The sequence below is a fragment of the Pistacia vera genome, unplaced genomic scaffold (genome assembly GCF_008641045.1).
Source record: "Pistacia vera cultivar Batoury unplaced genomic scaffold, PisVer_v2 Contig570, whole genome shotgun sequence".
In the NCBI taxonomy this organism is placed as follows: Eukaryota; Viridiplantae; Streptophyta; class Magnoliopsida; order Sapindales; family Anacardiaceae; genus Pistacia; species Pistacia vera.
This window is the reverse complement of record NW_022196413.1, coordinates 1,377,824-1,401,936: the sequence shown is the minus strand read 5'-3', so window position 1 is coordinate 1,401,936 and position 24,113 is coordinate 1,377,824. Positions and strand designations below refer to the sequence as shown.

The 24,113-nt window shown below is 41.2% G+C and overlaps 2 pseudogenes; one reads left to right on the top strand and one right to left on the bottom strand.

The window, feature by feature from the left end:
- Positions 1–2,898: 2,898 nt before the first annotated feature.
- On the bottom strand, positions 2,899–5,032 carry LOC116109037 (annotated as a pseudogene).
- A 9,050-nt stretch (positions 5,033–14,082) lies between these two features.
- LOC116108939 lies at positions 14,083–24,077 on the top strand (annotated as a pseudogene).
- The last annotated feature ends 36 nt before the right edge of the window (positions 24,078–24,113 follow it).

Genomic DNA, 24,113 nt, shown 5'->3' with positions numbered 1-24,113 from the left:
TGGTGGTTTTGTTGAAAGTTCATCTGGTTCCAAAGAAAAAACTTTCTATAATATATCTAACCATGATACTTTCTGCAGCATCTAATATCGAAGAATGTGAAGTTAGAGACCAAGACCAAGAAACTCCTTCATATCACATATGGTTGTATAAAGATGATAGTTCAGTAAATGAAACAATAAAGAAGACACATAACATTCATCAACTCTATTCCCATAAGAATGAGGGGAGTTTTTGAAGAATAAACAATGTAAGTCGAAGAATAGGACCCTGTCCATCTAATTTAACGTAGTCCCTTCCAAGGGAAGGGACTACTGGAAGGGAATGCCGTACACATTAGATGGACAGGCATCCATCTAATTTCTTATTTGGACATTCGTCCGTATAATTTGGACGGTTGTTTCATATTAAAGGGACGCCCTCCCTAGTATTTGGACGGTCGTCCATTAATTTTTAGTTTATTTTTAATATGTTTATATGGACCGTCATCAATCCTGAATGATGGCCATGCTAGAGTAGGGCGGGCCATCAAATGTTGACACCGTCCCTTTACGGAATCTTCTATCGTGTCTTACGTGGCAACATCTAATCAGTTTACGTATTTTTAGTGCAATTTTCGGTACCAATTTTCGGTGTCTGTAGAATTGCTAATGATGAGATGTGTATGCAAAGAAGAAAATGGAGTAAAGATAAATAAGAAATAGAAGAAAAAAAATCTAGGTTTTTACAAATATAAAATTCAAAATTATCCTTAGAGATGAAAGAACATCAATAATGTTATATCAGTTAATGATTTTTACTAAAAACTGTGATGGATGGGGGGCATTTGTCGTTTCAAAACTTTTAAGTACCATTTTGTCTTTATAGCAAACTTTGGATAGGTGTAAGTCGTTTCCTTTAAATATTAGAGCACGGAATTTTGTATAAAGTTAAAAGCCAATTTTTTTTAGTTTTTCCATTAAAATGAATGACTTATTCTCAGTTTTAATTGGTGAAACCACACGCTAGTAATATTGATGTTTAAAAGATTCATTTTTTTTGAAGTCTTCACAGATGAACAAACCAGCGCCCCAGTAAAAAACCATACCAAACAAACCAACCAAAATTAGATCTAAAATTCAAATCCTCTCCAATTTATCAGCTTTACCCACAGGATTTGCTTTAAGAAATTGTTTTAGGACGAAAACCTTAATCAAAGGGTATTTTTAAGAATTATGATTTTCTAAATTTAGAGGGTAGAATTGTACTTTTGCTACATATTAGTAGAAATAGATGTTTAGACTAAAATAACTTTTGAAGAATTTTTGAAAAACTTTCACACTAATTAAGTACCTTCCAAGTGAGCCTAATTCAAAGCAATATATAGTTTAAGGCCTTATTAGATAATCACCACACTTCCACACTATAATCCACAGCATTGCCTATTGAAGTGGTTTGGATCTATCGACTTTTGGTTAGAGTGGATTTTTGTCGAAGCCTTGGATTAGGGTGGACTTGTGCCAAAACCTTAAGAAATGATGGAGCTGTGAAAATAATGCTAGAGCATGTGCTGAGCCTTAAGTTACTATGACATCAGTCTTTGTTTATGGTGGGCTTGGTTTGTCATTTGCCTTGAGAAATGGTGTACTTATTGCTAGAACTTAGAAATTGTAAACTTAATGAAGAATTGTTGCCATGGCAGCTTGTTACAATAGACTTTTCAAGTTCATTTCATTTCAGTACCATCTCCAATGTCTGGTTCTGGAATTTTGTAATGCCACATCCCTATTTTCAATTTTGATTTTAATTTATATTTCAGCTTCAAGACTATTGTGTTGGTTTGAGTTCTGTTCTAAAGCTCCGAGATTCTCTTCAGAAACCTGGTTGCTTTTTTCCATGAATATATCTTAGATTGCGATCTGGAAAGCATCCCAAAACTATTTGATCTTTGAATTTTCATTCGACAGCTCTGGTTCATATTACATGAACAACCAAAGTTCTGATCGGAACATCACTTCAAATGGCATACGTTTTCGATACTAATGCTATTACTATATCAAGATTATAAGACACATAATTCCAGTTCATATATCCTTACTTAGACCATAATGTTCAATTCTAAACATTAACAATGAAGACTTCAGCTCCCCTCAAGCTACCACATCACAATCCCTAGTTAAGACGTCTATTTTACCAAAATGGCAAGGAAATATCTACTTGAAATCGAGATTTCCAGGAGCAGTTCCCCAGTAAGAATATGACACAAGTGCATTGTTCTCGACAAGGTCTGCAGTCAGAAAATTACTCTGATTTAAGATCTTGATAAAAGCCCTCATTCTTCTTACCACTCCTCTTAATTCCTCTTTCATCTGTAACAGATCAAGAAAATAATTACAAGACCAAAAGAACCAGGACATCTAAATCTCTGATAAACAACAGTGTGTTATACAAAAGATTAACTGGAAAGCAATATGGCATGTGTGTCAACAGGGACAATAGCATCCATGAAACAAAACACCCAACAGTTCTAATTCTACCTAGATTAGTATAAAATATCCAATTATAATATCTATCCAATTCATAAGAGGTGAAACAAGTGTCCAATATCTCTAAAGATATAACTTTTTTCATAATGGTAAAATCAACTCTTTTTCTACTTTTATCACATTTTCATTGGACCTATATCAACAATGAGTAACACTTACCTATATTTGAAGAAAAAAGTAAACCTCCCCCAAGATACCATAGAAGGATAATAAATTATTAAATGAAAAGAAAAGTGCAGCAGGTTACCTTGCTAGGACCTTCTTTTGATAGCGATAACCCTTCAAAAATAAATCAAACAATAATCTCTCAGAACCATTCTATCAGTTGAAATATTAGCCAAAAGAGCACAAGTATATATCACACATAATAGGTAATCACCTATCAGTTCCATAATGAATCACAAATGTGAAAACAGAAGCAAAGTTGCTCTGGCTTTGTCCCCCACGAATGATAAGTCATGGTAATCTGCACCACCATAAAATGGAATGTACTTTGTAGTCCCAGGGGAAGTCATACCTGCATAAGACAAACATATTATGACATGCTTCCACGCTGCAGTAATCCATAAGACAAAATAATAAACAGAGCAACATGTGAAACAAGAAGCTTCAACACATAAATGATATGAAGAGCATTCTGCAGATAAGCATTGTGGAGAATGGGATAAAGCCATCATAACAGCGACAACTAAATAGGAGAAGGTCATTAATATCATTGATCATATTGTAGAAATTATTCAGCACCATGATTGCTGAAAAATGCACACAGCTCTTTAGGCATTTTAGTTCAAATCTATATAAAAAAAACTCGAGTCTCCTTTCCATTTCCAAGAAGCCTCAGTAGCTGCCTCAATCAGTTTGTGAAATTTAGTTATCTTTTCATCAAATTAACCAGTCTACATTTATAGTCCATGGTATCGAAAGCTAAGCCATGCAGCGGCTTGGCAATGGAATTGTAAACAATGCAGGAAAGTGAACAAAAATTGAAGTGCATAGATTAAACACAACAGCTAAAGAAATAAAATAGTAGCACACTTCAGTTCACAAAGTAGCCACAACTTTAAGTTTCTTGATATCCCTCATTGACGCTATAGTCATAGTTTACATTATCTTACCAATATGCATCTTAAAAAATGTCAATCATGGTTTAAAAAATAAATAAAAATCATTAAATGGCACGCATACATGAGGAAAAAAAACGAAAAAAAAAAAAAAAAAAAAATCCCCTTTTGCCAATTTAAGAACTTGCCAACTAAATAGAGATAATAATAATCACCCTACTGCAAAGCAAGCGGTTCATGCTAAATAACACCAAACCATAGTCACACTTGATACAAACTATGGCTTGATGTGAAATCATCCCTTGTCCCAAATTTTAGAGATTGATCAAGTTGTGCAGTAATAAAACCAACTAACTCACCAAAAAACAAACATAAGAGAAACAATAAAAAAAAAAAAAAAAACAGTAAAATTGAAAAGGAAAAGGCACCAAACCAATCCTCGTCCTCATCAACAAAAGACAAGCCACGATTAAAACATCTTTAAGACACTTTACGTAGAATTCCACCAAAAAGAAAAAGGCCTGAAGTAAATTCTAAAGTTGACATCATTTAATCATCATCAACTAAAGCTAAAAAAAAAAATACATGCATACATACCCACTATGAGTCTCAATGGCCTCAATCTGCCGCAAAGCAATCCACAACCAGAAAGTAATCATGTGGCCAGGAACAACTGCCGGACCAAGAAAAGATGGAATCCCAAGGATCAAAACCTCAGCCCAATGCGCATATGGCGCGGCATATGAAATTGGAGCAGAATATTCATGGTGAACACGGTGGATTTTCTCATACCCCCATTTCCCATGGAGAAATCTGTGGATCCAGTAATTTGTATAATCCTCCACCATAAAGTACACTGCCAATTGCACAAAAATCTCCCATCCCGACGGCAATGGCAGCCCAGTTCTAATCCCAATCAGCTGCATAAACCCACATAACTTATCAAGACAACAAAATCAGATTATACAATTCATAAATTCACAATGACTAACCAAGTCTCATATGATTTATCAAAAATTCACTCAAAAAAAAAAAAAAGAAAGCAGAACCCAGAAGGAAAATCACCTTGATGGAGGGATAAGACACAAGTTGAAGCGGGCCAACAACAAGAAAGAACATGCGCATAACATCCTTGTAACACCCAAACATCTCCGGAAAAGAGAGCCTAACTTTAGGCTGAATCTTGTACTTATCAAAACTACTAGATCCCAGGAGCTCAATGACCAACATGGGAAGAGGCACAACTGAAAAGATCACGAATAAAAACAGAATGTTGTGGCAGTAGAGAAAGTAATCCGATTTTTGAGCCGAGTAATTGAACCATAATGTCTCCGCAAACGTCAAGTTCCGACCCAGCGCAGTGGCGGCTTCTTCGAGAGTGGCGTAGGGCAGCATTTTTGGCGTTTAACTTGTGGTGAAGATCAGACGGTGATGGTGGCGCGTGATGGAGACGGAAGGGGGACCAAAACAACTCGTTTAACTTGGTTAAGTGGTGCGCTGGCAAGAGAAATATGTGTTAGTTAAAATATGCGGGAAGGGAACTTTGAAACCATAGAGAACCAGACAGATTGAATACTATTTTAGTGATGCCTATCTCGTCTTCTTCGTATCATACATGGTACCAGTGCTGAAACAATATATGTTATATAGCATTTATTTATTTATCTATTATTATCACGGGGTAATACAATTACGAGATGTGTATTATCGAGAATGTTATATTAATGGAAAGATAGATTATACTGAAAATTAGTAAAAATGTTTAAAAAAATATATTTAACTAGGTTTAAGGATAAATTTGTGGGTATGTTATAAACATTACTAAATTGTCCTCATTTTTAAATATTAATATAATATTATTTTTTAATCTCTTACATTTGAAATTTTATTAAAACAACACAATTATAAAAAACTTTAATTTGTAACAAAATCACCCTTACTCAACCCAAGCCACTGTCGGTAGTTAGCCACCACCGTTGACCACACCAACTTGCTGGATCTGGCCGACCGTGCGCCATCCGCTGGTAAAGCCTTTTTCGACTAGATCTAGTTGTTTCACGACCAAAGATGTGGCCATGAAAATGCTAGATCTATGGTCGTTTCTAGCCATAGATCACATGTCCATGGTCAGAAACGGCCTTAACGATGCACAATTAGCCAGATCCAGCCAGTCGTGTGTCATTTTGTCACCGATCGGCAGCTGGCGGTGGTGGCTGGATCATGCCACCACCCTTGGATAATTTTTTAAAGTCCAGGGTATTTATATCCTAAAAAATGTGTACATAAGGATAAAATAGTCCATGAATATATTTGTAAATTAATTTCAAAATAAGGGTACTTTTATCAAAAAAATTTATTAATAAGGGGGCATTTGGATGATATAATGTTTTATTATAACAGCATATTATATTAACGGAAAGAAATATCACCTCGAAGATTACTACGTATATTTAGAAAATGTGTTTGGTTGATTCGAATAAATTGATGAATAATATGTTTGGTTGGGAGGATAAATGAGTGGGTATGTTATATAGATTACTAAATTACCCTCCTTTTCAAATTTTAATATAAGAGTAATTTTTTATTATTATTTTTTGAATTATTTCCTTTAACCCCTACATTTAAAATTTTGCTAAAACACCCCAACCATATAAAACTTTAATTTGTAGCAAAATCACCCCCACCCACCAAGCCATTGCCGATAGCCAGCCACCATCGCCAGCCGTCGCCGGCAGTCGACGAAATGGTGCATGACTGGCTGTATATGGTTGGTTGTGTGCCGACAAAGCCAGAAATGACGATGGATCACAAATCCATGGCCGGAAAATGGCCAAATCTATGGTCATTTTACGGGCAGATTTGTGGCCGTTTGACGGCCACATCTTTGGCTGTGAAACGGCCATAGAAACGTCAGATCTGGTCATTTCTGACCATGGATCTGTAATCCAAGGCCGGAAAAGGCCTTACTGGTGCACAACCGGCCAGATCCTGCTGGTCGTGCACCATCACGGCAACTGATGCTGGCGGCCGGCGGTGGTGAGTCACGGCCAACGGTGGTTTTGGGTGGCTGAGGGTTTTTTATAAACTTTTAAACTTTTTATAGTTGGGGTGTTTTAGCTAATTTCTCAAATGTAAGAGGGCTGGATAATTGTTATTTGGTAGACATTTGAGGGCAATTGTGTTCGAAATGGTTTTTAATTAAGGGGAAAATGGGAAGAAAAATCATATTACCCTAGTAATGTTTTAATAACATCCCCTAACAAGGTAATAAGATTACCCTCCACATTATCAATAATAAACACTATTTGCAATAAAAAATTACCGTAATATTTTATTACTTGCAAACCAAACACCGAAATCTTGCAAAATAAACGAATATTACCCCCTATCCAAATGACCTCTAAAGGGTAAAATTATAACAAAAATAAAATTACTAAGTAATTTTAAAATACCTAAAAAAATAGAGGTAATCAGATTACTTCCTATATTACCAACAATAATTACTATTGATTTTGGAAGATTACCGGAATCTTATATTACTTGACAACCAAACGTGATAATCAAGTAATATAAGATAATATTACTTCAGTAATCCCCCATTATCCCCAAGCAAACACACCCTAAGGGGGCGTTTGGTTAGGGGTAATGTGGGATTACTAGAGTTATGTCATTTTATATTACTTGATTACCACGTTTGGTTGTTAAGTAATATAAGATTCTGGTAATCTTTAAATACCAATAGTAGTTACTGTTGGTAATATTGGAGGTAATCTGATTATCTTCATTTTCTTAGGTATTTTAAGATTATCAAGGTAATCTTTTTTTTGTTACAATTCTATCTCTTATTAATAAAATTTTAGGACAATAATGCCCTTATTTTTACATTTATTTACATGAATATGACTTTTACTATTTCACCCCAATTAATTAACTTTTTGACAAAATTACCCTTGAATTCAAAACAAATTGCAGCCCACTCAAGCCACCCCCCCCCCCCTCCCCCACCCACCTGCCGCCGGCAATGATAGCTGCGGCCAGCTGTCGCCGTAGCCAGAAAGGCGCACGAAAGGCTGAAAATGGCCGTCGTGCACCGATATGGCCATTTTCGGCCAAATATTTGGTCGTCAAAGGCCAGATCCGTCAATCTGGCCATCGACGGCTAGATCTATCACGTCTGGACATTTCTGGCCAGATCTCTGGCCGAAAATGGCCATACAGAGTACGAAGGCCATTTACTGCCTTCCGTGCGCCGTTAGGTTGCCCGCAACCAGCACTGGCCGGGTTGGTGGGAGTGCTTTGTTGATTTTTCAAACTTTTATTATGGAGTTGTTTTTGCTAAGTTTTTAAATGCAGGGGGTTATAATAATCCAAATAATAATCAATATTAAAAAATAATATTTAATTAGAGGACAATTAAGTAATTTAAATAACATACCCACCAATTTATTCCTCCCAACCAAATATATTAATATAACAAGCAATGCTAGTTTTACAAAGACACATACAAAGGGGGCATACAAAGACAATCTCCACCCTTGATTTTCATGATTTTTTTTTCTCTCTCTCTCTCTCTCTTTTTTTCCGTTTTTTCTTTGTTTTTTCTTCTGGATGATGTCATTTTGTAGCCCTCTTTGTATGGGTCTTTGTAAGGATAACATTTTCTTGATATAACATACCCATCAATTAACTAAACACATTTTCCTAAGGATTCCTAATAATCTTCAAGGTAATCTAACTTTCTAGTAATCCAACATTCTCAGTAATCCAACATTCCCTGAACCAAACGCCCCTTAAAGGTTAACTTTAAATACCTAAGTTTCAAATTTCATAACAGTAAATTTATATACATTAGTTTTAAAAAAAAAAAAAAAAGATAGTTTGAATGATTCTGTTATAACTTTATCATATAATTAAATACTTTTTTAAAATCTTACTTGTTTTATATTTTATTGTAGTTATGAAGAATATAGATGAAAAGAATTATAATTAATATTTTAACATTTTTTCTAACTATACTCAAAGTCTACCTCCCTCCCATTTCGCTTATCATTTAATTTTAGTGGCAGGGTAAATGCAACCTAAATATCGTGGTAAATTAATACAAAGTTGTCTAAGGCTAAATCAATGAAAATTTATTTTGACTTTGGACAAAAACATGTGTGCATTAAAACTTAAATTTGACAATATGACAATTAAGAAAGATATGTCTGAATCATGAGTGAATTATGTAACTTGTGGACAAACTATTCTCTTTTATTATAGTAGAAATTAATATCATAATTAATTTGTCAATATTTTGGCTAGTTGTGATAGTATATCTATGGACAGTGAGAACGTATATTCATAGTGTTAGGGCCAAAAATTATCCTTGGCCCAAATAGGAAAACGTGCTCGACACTGAAGAAGAAGCCAGACCCAATCCTGATATGACCCAACCAGATTAGGCCCATTCGGTACAAGATATAGCCAGCCCAAACCACGTGGGCACGAGCCTCCTAATCCCAGTCCATTTCCTAGGTCCATAGGCGAATCCAGAGCCCACAACCCCCTCAGAATACTTTCCTACTCCTGATCAATCTCCCATTCAAGGTCACCTTCCTATTCCTGATCACTTTCCTACTCGGAGTTACTCTCCTAATCAGAATCACCTTCCTATCCGGACACTGGTAAGACAGCTTACCACAGCCCTAATTCTTCTCGGGTTTGCATCAGAGTCATACTAGGACTCCTACTTCTACCAGGATTGGGAGACCAGACGACCACTATATAAACAGAGGCCAGCCCTCTCACAAGGGACAGATGACATTACACCTTCACACTGAAAGCTCTGACTTGAGAGCTCCACATCACCGTCGTAGTCACAGTCCCCGACTAGACTTCCGGTAACCTCTACTCCCTAGCCCTCACTATATTAGCCTCTCTCAGCCTTGCTGACTTGAGCGTCGGAGTGCCTACGGCAAACACCACCCCGGTGTTTCCCGTTCGCTTCACGCGTGTGTTTCTCTACGTGTGCAGGTGCAGCGGATCGCTAGTGGCCTTAACCTCACGGGATCAGACCCCCCTTCCGTACAGGTAGATTTTTACGTCTACAGTTTGGCGCCCACCGTGGGGCCTCTAGCAATCATTCGGCTCGACGAACCTTGCTACGTGGAGGAACATTCCATGGCTGACAACTCCAATAACGCTAACCCCGGCCTCGAGGCCAAACTGGAAGCTCTAACTGCTCTCATGCAACAAAACTTGGACAAGGTGGCGGCATTGGAAGCTGAGAACAATGCGATCCGGACAGAAAACGTGTCCGTCAGGTCAGAAAACCAATCCCTCAAGGAGAAGGTAAGTCAATTCTATGACCTAGAGTTCCTTCCCGGCCAAACACCCCTCAATCGGTTCCGCACCCCTATTCCGCCCATGCAACCTCTGCTTACGCCGAAGCCCCGACCCTCGGCCTCTGGCAAAAGGCCGCGTCCCTTAAACCTGTCTGCGGTCGACAATTCTGTCCTAATTCATGGAGATAAAGTTATGCCTGAAGAGCACCAATCAGCCGATTCATCCCAACATCAAGACCAAGACGATCCGATGGCCGAGAGCCCTCATCCACAAGACCAGCTCAATCTAACCATCCCAACACATACTCCATTCGGCCCGGCTCATCCCCGCGGGATGAACGGCCAAACAAAACCAGCAGCACCTGAGCCCATCCATCCTGACCAACCGAATGACTATCAGAGGACTCCCCTGACCATCCATGTAGGGCGAAACACCAGAACAGTGACCCTGGGAGTCATCCAACCAGAAGGAATGATCGAAGACTTATGCTACCAAGGAACGCACAAAGGGACTCGTCAGCCTACCCCAAGAGGGATGACCCAACGGAATGTACCAAAGATAAGTGCAAAGGCCGACCCGGTCACACGGGATGACCTAGTGGCATCCCCTTCTCCTATGGAACAGGTGTTAGCCAAGAGATCGGCCGATGTGGAAGCAGTGATGCGACGCATTCCAGGAATGCCGGTCCTAACCAAGAAGAGCAGGCCCCATTGTTACGCGGATTCACCCTTCGTGGACGAGATCGCCCTGGCCAACCTGCCACAGAAGTTCACTATCCCCAACATGAAAATGTACGACGGCACAACCGATCCGGACGATCACATAGCCTCGTACAAACAACAGATATTCACCGTCTCAATACCGCGATCGCTTAGGGAAGCCTGCATGTGCAAAAGTTTCGGTTCAAGCTTATCCGGCCCAGCAATGCAATGGTACACGAACCTCCCGAATGGATCCATCGATTCGTTCGCTCAACTCACCGACACGTTTGTGGAGCAGTTCGCCAGCAGCAAGAAACTCGAGAAGCTGTCAGCCGACTTGTACAGGGTATACCAGAGAAGGGGCGAGCCATTGAGAGAATATATCAGCAAATTCAACAAAGAGAAGATTTCCATCCCTTCCTGTAACCCTGAGACAGCCGTAGACGCCTTCAAAAAAGGTCTCCTCCCGGATGGTGAACTATACAAAGAACTAACGAAGCTAGGTTGCACCACGATGGAAGATGCCTTGGCTAGAGCAACGATTCAAATAAGGTGGGAGGAAGATGAGATGAATCAGGCAATTCACGCCAGGTATGACCGAATGCAGAATGACAGGAGGCCAGAGCTCAGATCGATTGTAGGCCCTACAAGGTCACCAAAGAAGCAGGGAAGGCCGCCTACAAACTCCAGACCCCCGATGACAAAGACATCAACAACAGTTGGAATGTCGTTTACCTCAAACGCTACTACTTCTAGGTGAACCTTGTCTTTTTTTTTGTTTTTCATTTTTCCATTTTAAAAAGGATGAGTGGGTCTATCCACCTCCTCTTAGACAGTCGGCCTCATAGCCAAATATTTAATGAAGTGTTATTCAGAAGTTTTCGTCTCCAAATCTACCCCGGTCGATGAATTACTTACACCTTCAAATTGGCCCTGCCCGATATACGTACGGACACCTTCAAATCAGCCCTGCCCGATATACGTACGGACACCTTCAAATCGGTCCTGCCCGATGAACGTATGGACACCTTCAAATCGGCCCTGCCTGATGAATGTACGAACACCTTCAAATCGGTCCTGCTCGATATACGTACGGACACCTTCAAATCGGTCCTGCTCGATATACGTACGGACACCTTCAAATCGGCCCTGCCCGATGAACGTACAGACACCTTCAAATCGGCCTTGCCCGATGAACGTACGGACACCTTCAAATCGGCCCTGCCCGATGAACGTACAGACACCTTCAAATCGACCTTGCCCGATGAACGAACGGACACCTTCAAATCGGCCTTGCCCAATCAACGTACGGATACCTTCAAATCGGCCTTGCCCGATCAACGTACGGACACCTTCAAATCGACCCTGCCCGATGAACGTACGGACACCTTCAAATCGGCCTTGTCCGATGAACGTACGGACACCTTCAAATCGGCCTTGTCCGATGAACGTACGGACACCTTCAAATCGACCCTGCCCGATGAACGTACGGACACCTTCTAATCTGTTCTGTCCGATTAACGTACGGACACCTTCTAATCGGCCCTGCTCGATAAAACGTACGGACACCTTCAAGTCGACCCGGTCGATGAATTACTCACACCCTCGAATCGACCCCGCTCGACTCTCGAGAACACCTTAAGATCGGCCCTGCCCGATCCAAGACTTGGCACCTTGGGACCGGTCCCATCCGACCCAAGAACTGAACTAAAGATGCACCGCCATTCATCCAGGGGACTACACACTCGGTCGACCCGACCGAATGAATGATTCCTATACCATTGTCAAGCAAAGCACCAACCCAGCCCAACATAAGGCCTACATGCCTTAGCCATTGGGCCAAGCTGAGGTAACATGCACAAAAATAGAGAGGAGAAATAAAAAGAACAGTTCATTCATCCAAGGAGACAACACGAGAAACCAGAACAGTCAAAGGTAATATATATGGCATCAAACGCCCCAGTTCAGAATACAAAAAGCGGCACAAACGCCAGACAAAAGGGCATCGCAGGCCCCAAAATACAAAAAAGGAAAGGGAGGAGAGCGCTAAACATCCTCAGCACGAGCCTCATCCTTCACCACCGAATCAGTCGCCACGCAAGCACCACTAGTGCTCAGCCCCGCAGCCAGGTCGCTCACGTCCCCAACACCCAGCTGACTAAGCTCAGGCGTCGGCTCCTCGTCCTGTCCCATCGGATGACCAGATCCTTCCTCCAACAACTCATGCATGAGCAGAATGTCTTCATCTGGATCCCAATGAGAGGTCCGCCCTTTCTTAAACTCCAGCATGAGCTCGCCTCGGGCCTTAATGATGGCGTCATCAGCAATGGAGATACACTGCTCCCTGAAGGACTCGACCTCCGCGGTCCTCTCGGCTAACTCGCGCTGTAACCTCTCGACCTCGGCCTCACTATCCCTAAGGCGCTGTTGACGCTCCTACTCAGCCTTCCGGGATGCTGCCTCCCTCTGCCGCAAACCAGCGTTGGCCTTGGATACATCCTGTATCCGCTTCTCCTGCGCCACGACAGACTTCCTTAGATGGAGATTGCTAGTGAGTACCTACACAACAAAACTCAGCAATGAGAATAGAGTCGAAAACAGAAAAAACGAACAAATACTGCCATACCTGAACGGCGCGGGATACACCCCAATCAGCGGCAGCAACCGCACCCATCTGGTTCAGGCGCGCCTCGTCCGCCGGGAACAAGAAGGAGTCAGCCAGCTTACTCATAGATGTCACGTCGGAATAAGTCGACGCGGTAGCCGGAATCGTGATGGTAATGGTCCCGGCCTCCTCATCCACAACGGCAGCCTAGGACGACCCGGCTCCAGCCGAGGGTTGCTGACTCGGTGGCTGCCGACTGGGCGGCGTCGCCAATACGTCCTCAACCCTCGCATCCGCCCTAACCAACGACTCCTTCTTCCTCTTCTCTACGCCTGGCGATGGATTCGCTCGCGCTCGGGACAGTCAACTTCTTCATCAGCGACTCTGCAAGTGCAAACTCTCTAACGGTTAGTGGGTTCAGCTCGGACTCACCAAAAATGATATGGTTGCAGTATCGACTCAGGAGCACATCCCAAGTCTGCTTCAGCGAGGGGAAGGGAGTACCTCTCTGAATAGCCTCTACTCCGGCCCAAAGAATACTGCTCCTCAGATTAGACTCGGCTAGCACCACTCGCCAATCTCTCTGCTCCAACGGGATGGTTAACACCCTCTGGGTAGCTACGTCCAAGCCGTCCCCGCTCTGCCCAGCACGATTGAAATCAAGCTCTGCAAACAAAAAACACAATCAAGATTTAGTAATCAAAAGTACGAAAGAAACGACGAAGTTCTCACCAGTGGCTCGCCAGCCGATCGGGATCTCGCCCGTGCCCCTCTCTCTGAAAACGGCCTAACCCTTTAAGAAAAAGTAGCGGTCTTTCTAGTTTTTATCACTAGACCGCACGTCGGTCACCAGATGAGACCGGTCATGCCTCAAGTTCAGCAGATATCGGCCCTTCTCCTTATCATTCTCCTTCAGGAAGTACGAGTACAGCAGCTCGTGCAACCTGAACACGATTTGGTGCCGAACACACAGATCCTCCAGGGCCATCAGCAATCTCCAAGCATTCGGCATAAGCTGAGACGGGGCAATCATAAAGTGGTTTAGCACCTCCTAGACAAGGCGAGGCACAAGCAACCTCAATCCGTCGTGAAACCACTTCTCGTAAACACCGATCCACCCCTTTGCCTCCCAATCAACTCGCTCGTACGACCGCGGCATCCGAACATCAACAGAGCTCGGGATGTGATACAAGTTCGAATGCGCCATACATCACTGTCTTTCAGCACGGGCGGATAATCTCTAGTTAGTATCCCGCTGCCCTGCTGGCTCGGCTCTTCCTTAGAGCCACTTTCGGAAGAAGATGGACTATCAGCCCCTTCAGGGTCTTCCCCACTCCTCCCATGCCTGCCCGACCCACTCGACCCAGCTTCACTCTACCCTGGAGCCGCAACACTAACTCCACTCGGCACGCCCACAGGAACGCCCCCCTCGGGCATCATCACTATGGTCGGGGCATGCTCATACTCATTCCCCGAGTCGGCCGCAATCCCGCTCGAACCAGCCGAGTCAGAATCTGACATGTTGGCTCAATCACCCAACCCAATAGACCGACCGACAGAAATCGCCCTTGGCTGCCAAAAACGCTAAGTATCAGCCACTCGACCCGAGACACCGACCTACCAAGGTTAGAAAGACTTGCCACTCGCCCCTCAGTGCCAGCCTACCGACTCGGAGAAGCTCAAACTAAACCTTGGTTGACCCACCCGATAGACCGACCTAACTCCTGATTCTAGCCTTTCTTGGCTCGACCCGGGTGACCGACCCGATGGATCCCTTATCAGTGTATCCCTTGGATCGCCCTTGGTGACCGACTGGTCGGCCTGAACACTAATCCTAACACAACTACCCGTTCGGTCAAGACGACCGAACGACTCTTTGATCCACTCCGCACACCCCTCCACTCAGACAGACTGGAGGGCCTAACCCCCAAAATGTCAAGACAGCTTCTAGTTCGGTCAGGAAGACCGACCGAACGAGTCCGAGCAAAACCCGACTTTGCCTTCACGAATCTCGGTCCAAAACAGTCGAAAACCCACCAGAAAATTCCACGTGCACACCTTTTTGGTTTTTGGTGAAATACGGGACCTAAACACCTCGAATCCCCCTCAAAGTTCCCAAAAACTCCAATTTTTTTTCTAAAAACTAAAATATCTCGGTCTCTCCCACAAACAAAACCAAAACCAAACAGACAAACAAAACAGACGAAAGGGAACAGTACATCCGTGAAGCCGTCCCGGAAACCAAAGAAGATAACCACCGCTGCTCAGAAAACTGGAACGAAAACGAAGACTGGAAAAGAAAAAGAAAGGACCAGGTTGCAGAAAAAAAAAACGCGAATGGAATATGAACGGACCATTTAGCATTTTTTTATAGAAGAGGTCTGACAAAAACAGACACGTGGCAGCTTTCCACTGCACAAAGGCCAAAGCGCCTTTTCGTTTTCTCGCCTCGAAAACGAGGAGTCAATCCCCACCGAACGCGTGGCAAACGTCCGTGTCACCTAGGAGACCGTGAAACCGTACGAGCCGTATTCCTTCGCCCTATCTTCGCGACCGAGCAAGTACACTGCTCCCACCTGGTCGATCAGCTTGGGACGACCCGTCCTAAACTCACTATATTAAAAGGACAAAGGCCTCACCCCTTCACCCTTCCGTAACGGACGAACGAACAGCTAAAGGTCAAGGCTCGCGTATCCGTTTTACTCGATCGCTCGCTCCTCCTGACCGACTAAGCCCCTCAAAGTAGTCACAATGTCATATGCTTCTCTAGCCCAGAAGGTCTGGCCGACTGATCGAACAGCTTGGAACGGATCGTTTTGCCCCCTTCAGAACAAAGGGGTCTCGCCGTTCGTCCTTCCGTTGCAGACCAATGAAAAACTTGTAGTCAAGGTCATCCACTCGGTCATCCACACATACCGAGCGAGCGAATGGTTTTTAGATCAAAGAACTCCCTTTCTCACTCCACCCGGCATGCCGAGCAAGCATCCAGGCTGTGGAATGATCTCCCCACTCCAGTCGGTCGGACGTACCATACGATCCCCTGAGCTCCGGAACTTGGTCCCTCTACCCTTCGGCTCCTCATACCGTTCTGTCTTGCTTGCTTCAGACCATGTATAGATGCCGAACGACCCCGGGACAATCATCTGCAAAATCAGCTACACCAACAACAGGTCATCAAAGAAGGACGACCGACCACCCATCGATCGCTTTCTACTCTCTGATTCAAGAAACTCTTAACTCAGAGAGTGGGGGGCAAACTGTTAGGGCCAAAAATCGTCATTGGCCCAAATAAGAAAATGGGCGCGACGTTAAGGAAGAAGCCAAGCCCAATCCCGATATGACCCCGTTGGGTTAGGCCCATTCGGTACAATGTGTAGCCGGTCTAGACCACGTGGGCATAGGCCTCCTAATCCCAGCCCATTTCCCAGGTCCATGGGTGAGTATAGAGCCCACGATCTCCTCAGAATACCTTCCTATTTCTGATCGCTTTCCTGTTCGGAGTCAATCTCCTAATTAGAATCTTCGTCCTACTCGGACACGGGTAAGATGGCTTACCATGGCCCTAATTCTTCTAGGGTTTGCATCAGAGTCACACTAGGACTCCTACTTCTACCAGGATTGGGAGACCAGACGATCACTATATAAGCAGAGGTCAGCCCTCACAAAGGACATCGACATTACACCATCACACCCTAAGCTCTTGCTTGAGAGCTTCGCTTCACCGCTGTAGTCACAGTCCCCGACTAGACTTCCGGTAACCTTTTATTCCCTAGTCCTCACTATATTAGCCTTTCAGCCTTGCTGACTTGAGCGTCGGAGTACCTACGACAAACACCACCCTGGTGTTTCCCGTTCGCTTCACGCGTGTGTTTTTCTACGTGTGCAGGTACAGCAGATCGCTAGTGGCCTTAACCTCACGGGATCGGATCTCCCTTTTCGTACAAGTAGATTTTTACGTCTACAGTAGATACTGTGTTTCTGCAATAGAAATAATAGCACTTGAACTTATTGATTGATTAGTTATTATCCAATTAAATCATGGATTTAAACCCTCTGCCTCCTTATTTGATAAGACATTGTTTTCGAATTAGACCGAATGACAATGACTTTTAACAACAAAACACAGACAGCTGTATTCTAGGAATTTTCGAATGGGAACAGGTGAAAGTCATTTTCTGTGCATTGAATTTGATATCCACGGGCACGGCTCCTTAAAGTTTGACTACTGAACCTAAAAGCTAAAAAAACGCAAAAGCCGATGAAACAATTTTCAAGTGTTGTGTTTTCTTAAAAAAAAATATATTTTTAACCTACGATATGGGCCTTTATCCTTTGTAATAATATATAATGCCACTAAATGTAAATATAATAAATGCGGCTTTTCTAGTAAACAAGTAAAATAAATATTAAGACTTGAGTACCTTGCCAAAGCCAAACCATAAAATTGTGTATTGGCGTATGCTTAGAATCGTTCCTTGGTTGCTTATTTGACATATGGCAGTGATGAATTAAACTTATATCTGCTTAGCTCTGATTGTGCTTCTGAAATATCTTTCGATCTCTTCCCCACAAATATATCAAATCCTATTGCGTGTGTACAGCTTTGTCCGAATCATAAATTGGGCTGCTGGATGACTGTTGGCATGTATGGGTTTAGTGATTCGATAGGAGTTGGGCTGCTACAAGGAACTCCACTGAAGTATCATCAACAAGGCCTTGACGTTACCTACAATAACAGCCAAGAGAATAATGGTGCTAATTAATACACCTTTAATAAGATTAACGCATATACAACTCTCTTAATTGTAGTATGTTGACCTTAAATTTAACTGATTACAAATTCACACGCAGCACCTGTTTTACTGATAGTAAGACCAAGATAGATGCCATTGCCAGTGGATGGCTTCACGTGCAGCAGCAATCTTTGCTGTCACGGACTCAACTCACAACATTTGATAAAGAGCTTTTTATAAGTTCCAAGAATCATCATAAAGCATGGTTTCCATCAGTTTGCATACAAACTTTTTCAATTATACAGTGGTCCATGTTGAATTTTAACCAATTCAAGTATTAAGAAAATGGTGAGACGTATATAAATGAAGAAAAGAAAAATCAAAGGCAAAAAGTGATATGGTTAGAGCTGCTATTATCAAGTGGGAGTAATGCCTTACAAAAAACAAAATTTGGTTGCCATAGAACCGTTAACGGTGGCATATATAGGTGCCATCTCTCAGAGAGAGGTTGGCTTAATGGTGGTTATAGACTTTTAGTATTATTTCAAATGTGGTTATCTGCATTTCCAAACCTGTTGAATCATTGGCATCAATATCAAACAGGTCAAAGACTTAATTCTCATCCAAAATAGAAATTGAAGATAAGGAATTTTTCAAATGAACGACAGACGAATTTGGGAGATCACTGGTGGTGGTGAATACAAATATCAAGATTAAGATCTTGCAAAATTGAAATGATGAGATGGAAACATGGAGGGGGAAAGGAGCACTAAATGTCAAAACACTGACGAATCTCCATAAGTTACAGTGCATACATATGGGGTGTTTGTCTAAGCTTATAAGCTGGTTAAACTAGCTTATAAGCTCTAAAATTAAGCTGATCTGTTTGTTTATAACTTTTTTGAGTTTATAAGTTGAGCTTATAANAACCATAAAATTGTGTATTGGCGTATGCTTAGAATCGTTCCTTGGTTGCTTATTTGACATATGGCAGTGATGAATTAAACTTATATCTGCTTAGCTCTGATTGTGCTTCTGAAATATCATTTGATCTCTTCCCCACAATTATATCAAATGCTATTGGGTGTGTACAGCTTTGTCCGAATCATAAATTGGGCTGCTGGATGAATGTTGACATGTATGGGTTTAGTAATTAGATAGGAGTTGGGCTGCTACAAGGAACTCCACTGAAGTATCATCAACAAGGCCTTGACGTTACCTACAATAACAGCCAAGAGAATAATGGTGCTAATTAATACACCTTTAATAAGATTAAACCATATACAACTCTCTTAATTGTAGTATTTTGACCTTAAATTTAACTGATTACAAATTCACACGCAGCACCTGTTTTACTGATAGTAAGACCAAGATAGATGCCATTGCCAGTGGATGGCTTCACGTGCAGCAGCAATCTTTGCTGTCACGGACTCAACTCACAACATTTGATAAAGAGCTTTTTATAAGTTCCAAGAATCATCATAAAGCATGGTTTCCATCAGTTTGCATACAAACTTTTTCAATTATACAGTGGTCCATGTTGAATTTTAACCAATTCAAGTATTAAGAAAATGGTGAGACGTATATAAATGAAGAAAAGAAAAATCAAAGGCAAAAAGTGATATGGTTAGAGCTGCTATTATCAAGTGGGAGTAATGCCTTACAAAAAACAAAATTTGGTTGCCATAGAACCGTTAACGGTGGCATATATAGGTGCCATCTCTCAGAGAGAGGTTGGCTTAATGGTGGTTATAGACTTTTAGTATTATTTCAAATGTGGTTATCTGCATTTCCAAACCTGTTGAATCATTGGCATCAATATCAAACAGGTCAAAGACTTAATTCTCATCCAAAATAGAAATTGAAGATAAGGAATTTTTCAAATGAACGACAGACGAATTTGGGAGATCACTGGTGGTGGTGAATACAAATATCAAGATTAAGATCTTGCAAAATTGAAATGATGAGATGGAAACATGGAGGGGGAAAGGAGCACTAAATGTCAAAACACTGACGAATCTCCATAAGTTACAGTGCATACATATGGGGTGTTTGTCTAAGCTTATAAGCTGGTTAAACTAGCTTATAAGCTCTAAAATTAAGCTGATCTGTTTGTTTATAACTTTTTTGAGTTTATAAGTTGAGCTTATAAGCAAAAAAAAAAAATAAGTTGGGGGGGAGATTTTTTTTTTTTTTTTTGCTTATAAGCACTCTGCTTATAAGTTAGTTTGACCAAGTATATTACCACATTATCCTTGTTTAATTTTAAAATTCTATAGTATACCCTTATTTAATGTAGTACATTTTTTAGTCATTTTATAATAAAATGTACTTATAAGTCACATTTGACCAAACACGTCAACTACTTATCAGTCACTTATAAGTACTTTAACCAAACATGTAATTGCTTAAAATTTCAAATGCTTATAAGCTAATTTTAGCTTATAAGCACTTGTTGCTTATAAGCTAATTTTCATAAGCTCAGACAAACACCCCCTAAGACTATAGTGTCATGGGAAATAAACATGTGGCTCGTTCTACGGACCCAAACCACTCTTCTGCTATTACTGGATCCGTAGTACCCTTAAACTCTGAGGGTTGATGTTGACTGGAAAGACCGTAAATCGGTTCAACTCTATTCTGTACTGGAAAAGGTACTGATTGTCCTCTTTAAGACATTCGCAACTGGTGGTACCTGTACGGGGGTTTCACCTCTCCCTTGGGTTTCTGTCATGACTTGCTGTATAATTCCCCGAATTCTAGCTTCATCCAAGGGAGGGGGCGTAGACTCTGGTGGGTTAGAAGGTTCTCCTTCATTCACCACACCCTTGCCACGTTTTCGGTTACTACGCCTCATCTACAAAATAATCACACCAATCAACTCGAGAAACAATTACTGTAAGGAAAGAATTAACTCACACAGTCGGTTATAGGACGTCGTGGCGATGAAAATAGTACACTGTTCAATCCCAAAATCTTTGCTCTGATACCAAAAATGTAACAACTGCTGTAAACTAGTAAAATGCTTGCATAATAATATAGAAAATGGGCCCAAAACTTTTCTTTTTTATTAGATGTACTAAGTCTTTTATACACAAAGAGCATAATTTACAAAATGCCATTTAAAAAGACAAAAACAGGCGAAACAGTGAACTATTGCTCCTCGCTTGCCGACGCCCCTCCGACTGCATCAACACCTAGATCCTGCATCCACAAAGAAAAATAACGGGGTGAGCACAAAATAATGCTCAGTAAGTAAAACCCTCTATCTGTCTGTCCCCGTATGTATTACTCTTAATTCTTTCCTTATACTATTTCTGTTTCTATTTCTGTTTCTACTAAACGTCATGGCCTCATCTTACCGGAGGTACGGCCGGATGGCGTTCACACAGTACCATCTCACTCTCCATGACTATCGGGTGGAATTCACACAGTACCAACCCGTTCTTAGTGACTACCGAGTGGGGATCACGAAGCACCTACTCGGTTTTCGTAACTATCGGGTGGAGACCACCTAGCACCTACCCGTTTCTCATGACTTTCGGGTAACGATCACCAAGCATTAACCCGTTTCTAATCACTGTCGGGTGATGATCACAAAGCATCAACCCACTTCTAATAAATGTCGGATGATGATCACAAAGCATCAACCCCTTCTCTAAAAACTAACCGGGTGGTGGTCACAAAGCATCCACCCGTTTCTACTACTTATCGGGTGACGATCACAAAGCATCAACCCATCTCTAATGGCTATTCGGGTGGTGATCACAAAGCATCAACCCGATTCTCATAACTGTCGGGTGATGATCACAAAGCATCAACCCATTTCTACTACTCTTCTCATTCACTCTATTCTAGCATTTTTCATTCTCTCTACCCTTAGAGTAGTTGCATCCACCAAGCTCTCTACTCATAGGGTAATTGCATACACAAGTTTCCTACACTTTCTTAGGTCACTTTTCAATGCACAATTAGTGCCTATGGATGGTTCATCTCCACTAATGCACTTATGAAATGCCAACATGCAATGTTGCAAGAATTAAGGTTCACTACTCATACTCAAACCTCTATTAGGCATTTCATCAAACAACTCAAGTGCATAACAAGACTCTACTATAACAATAATTCTATGTCTTTCTCTAACCATCCAAAATGGGAGAAAACTCCCTCACATAGCCATAATTCCTGCCATAGAATAACACTTCCAAAAATGATTTCTCAATATCCTTCAATTCCATCTCTAACTACATTTCCAACCCATATCTCACTTCTCATAATTGAAGTGTATGAACAACCACAAAGCAATAATAATCTCCATTTAAAACTCAATAACATAGCATATAACATGTATATAACATACATACATAATTGCTATTAAATCTCTAATCAAGAAAGTTCTCAAATCTCAACTTGGGTTGGGATTTACTTACCTTGTGATGGAGAGATCTCACTAGCACTTCCTTTTTCTTGGTTCGCTTGATTTTTTCTCTACCCTTAGGATGCCTTAGATTGATTTTCTACCCCAAATCACTCCAAAAGCCCTCTAAAAATCCTTTAACAAATGAAAGAGAAATTGAGAGGAAGTGAGAAAAGGAGAGTGGCGGTGGAGAAGAAGAATGAAGGGTTTGCAATGACTTAATTCCTTTTAATACAATTTATACACAAGCATTCCCATTTTGCCCTTACTCTTCCTTGAAAATTCCATCCATGTCCTTTGATTCATTACAAACACACCCCCATAATAACATATTCTCCAAGAAAATTTCTTACATTTTACTCCCCACTTTCTCTACTAATTAGGGGTAGAATGGTCAAATTGCCCATAGGGAAGAAAATATCTAAAACTTAACAACAATTTGGTCGGAACGTCGTCGCGGCGAAGAAACTTCTGTCGCCGCGGCGAAACTGTCCAGCAGCTTTCCCGTGGCTTCAACACCTCTTCGCCGCGGCGAAGATTCTTCTTTGCCCCGGCGAAGCCTGGAACACAAAACTTCCTCTATTTTCAACCAATTCCTAGGCAAATATTCAACATACCACTTAATCAAATGCCAACCAACAATAATACTAATAAACCGACTCAAAAAGAGCAAAGGAAGAAACATTAGCTACGTACCACTCAATCAAATGTCAAGGTGAATTTTCTCTCTCATTAATGAGTTCAATTATTTTTAATTCTATGACCATAATTGAAAATGGTTTTGAAATCACTTTTGCGCATAGTATATAAGTCTTGAAATAATTAAAATTAACGTGGATGAGACAATCGTGCAAGCCTTGCTGATGAGAACCAACTCGATAATTGGTGTAGCGTATAAAGATGATCCCACCATCTTTTCATGGGAACTAATGAATGAACCTCGTTGCTCAAGTGACCCCTCCGGAAGGCAACTTTAGGTTAATTTCTCTTTCATGCACAAACACTATATTATATTGCTAATTTATGTAGATTAGGCAGCACATGTTAAATCCATCAATAAATTTCATATACTGGAAATAGGGTTTGAAGGTTTCTATGAAGAATCAATTCAAAGCAGGAAGCAATACAATCCTAACAGTTATCCTACTGGGATTGATTTCATTACCAATAATCAAATCCCAGAAATTGATTTGGCAACTATTCATATTTATCCCGACCAATGGTAATATATCAAGAAAAGCATCATCCTAATTATTTTTATAATTTATAATTGTGAAATATCATCTCTCACAAAGTATGAATGGCAGGTTATCGCCTAATTCCAGTGATGAGGCCTAACAAGCTTTTGTGGATAGATGGATACAAGCTCATATCTAAGACTCTAATTCACTCCTTATTCCTTAAGAAACCACTTATTATTGTTGAAATTGGGAAAATTGATAAATTTCCTGGATATAGCATTGAGAAAAAGGAACAAGGAAAAAGGAACACTTTTCATTACGGCAAAACTTGAGGGCTCGTGTTGGTGGGCTTTTTTGGCAACTCATGGTCCCAACAATGAATAAGTTTGGTGATGGCTATCAAGTTATTCTGAAGGAGAGCCCAACAACTACCAATATCATCGCTGAACAATCCCGCAAGCTAGAGTGCTTTTGGCACACTATTTTTTTCTATCATATTCTACTATCATATCCTAAGAAAATAAAATAATTACTTTTCTATTCAACTCAAAATCCAATTATATTA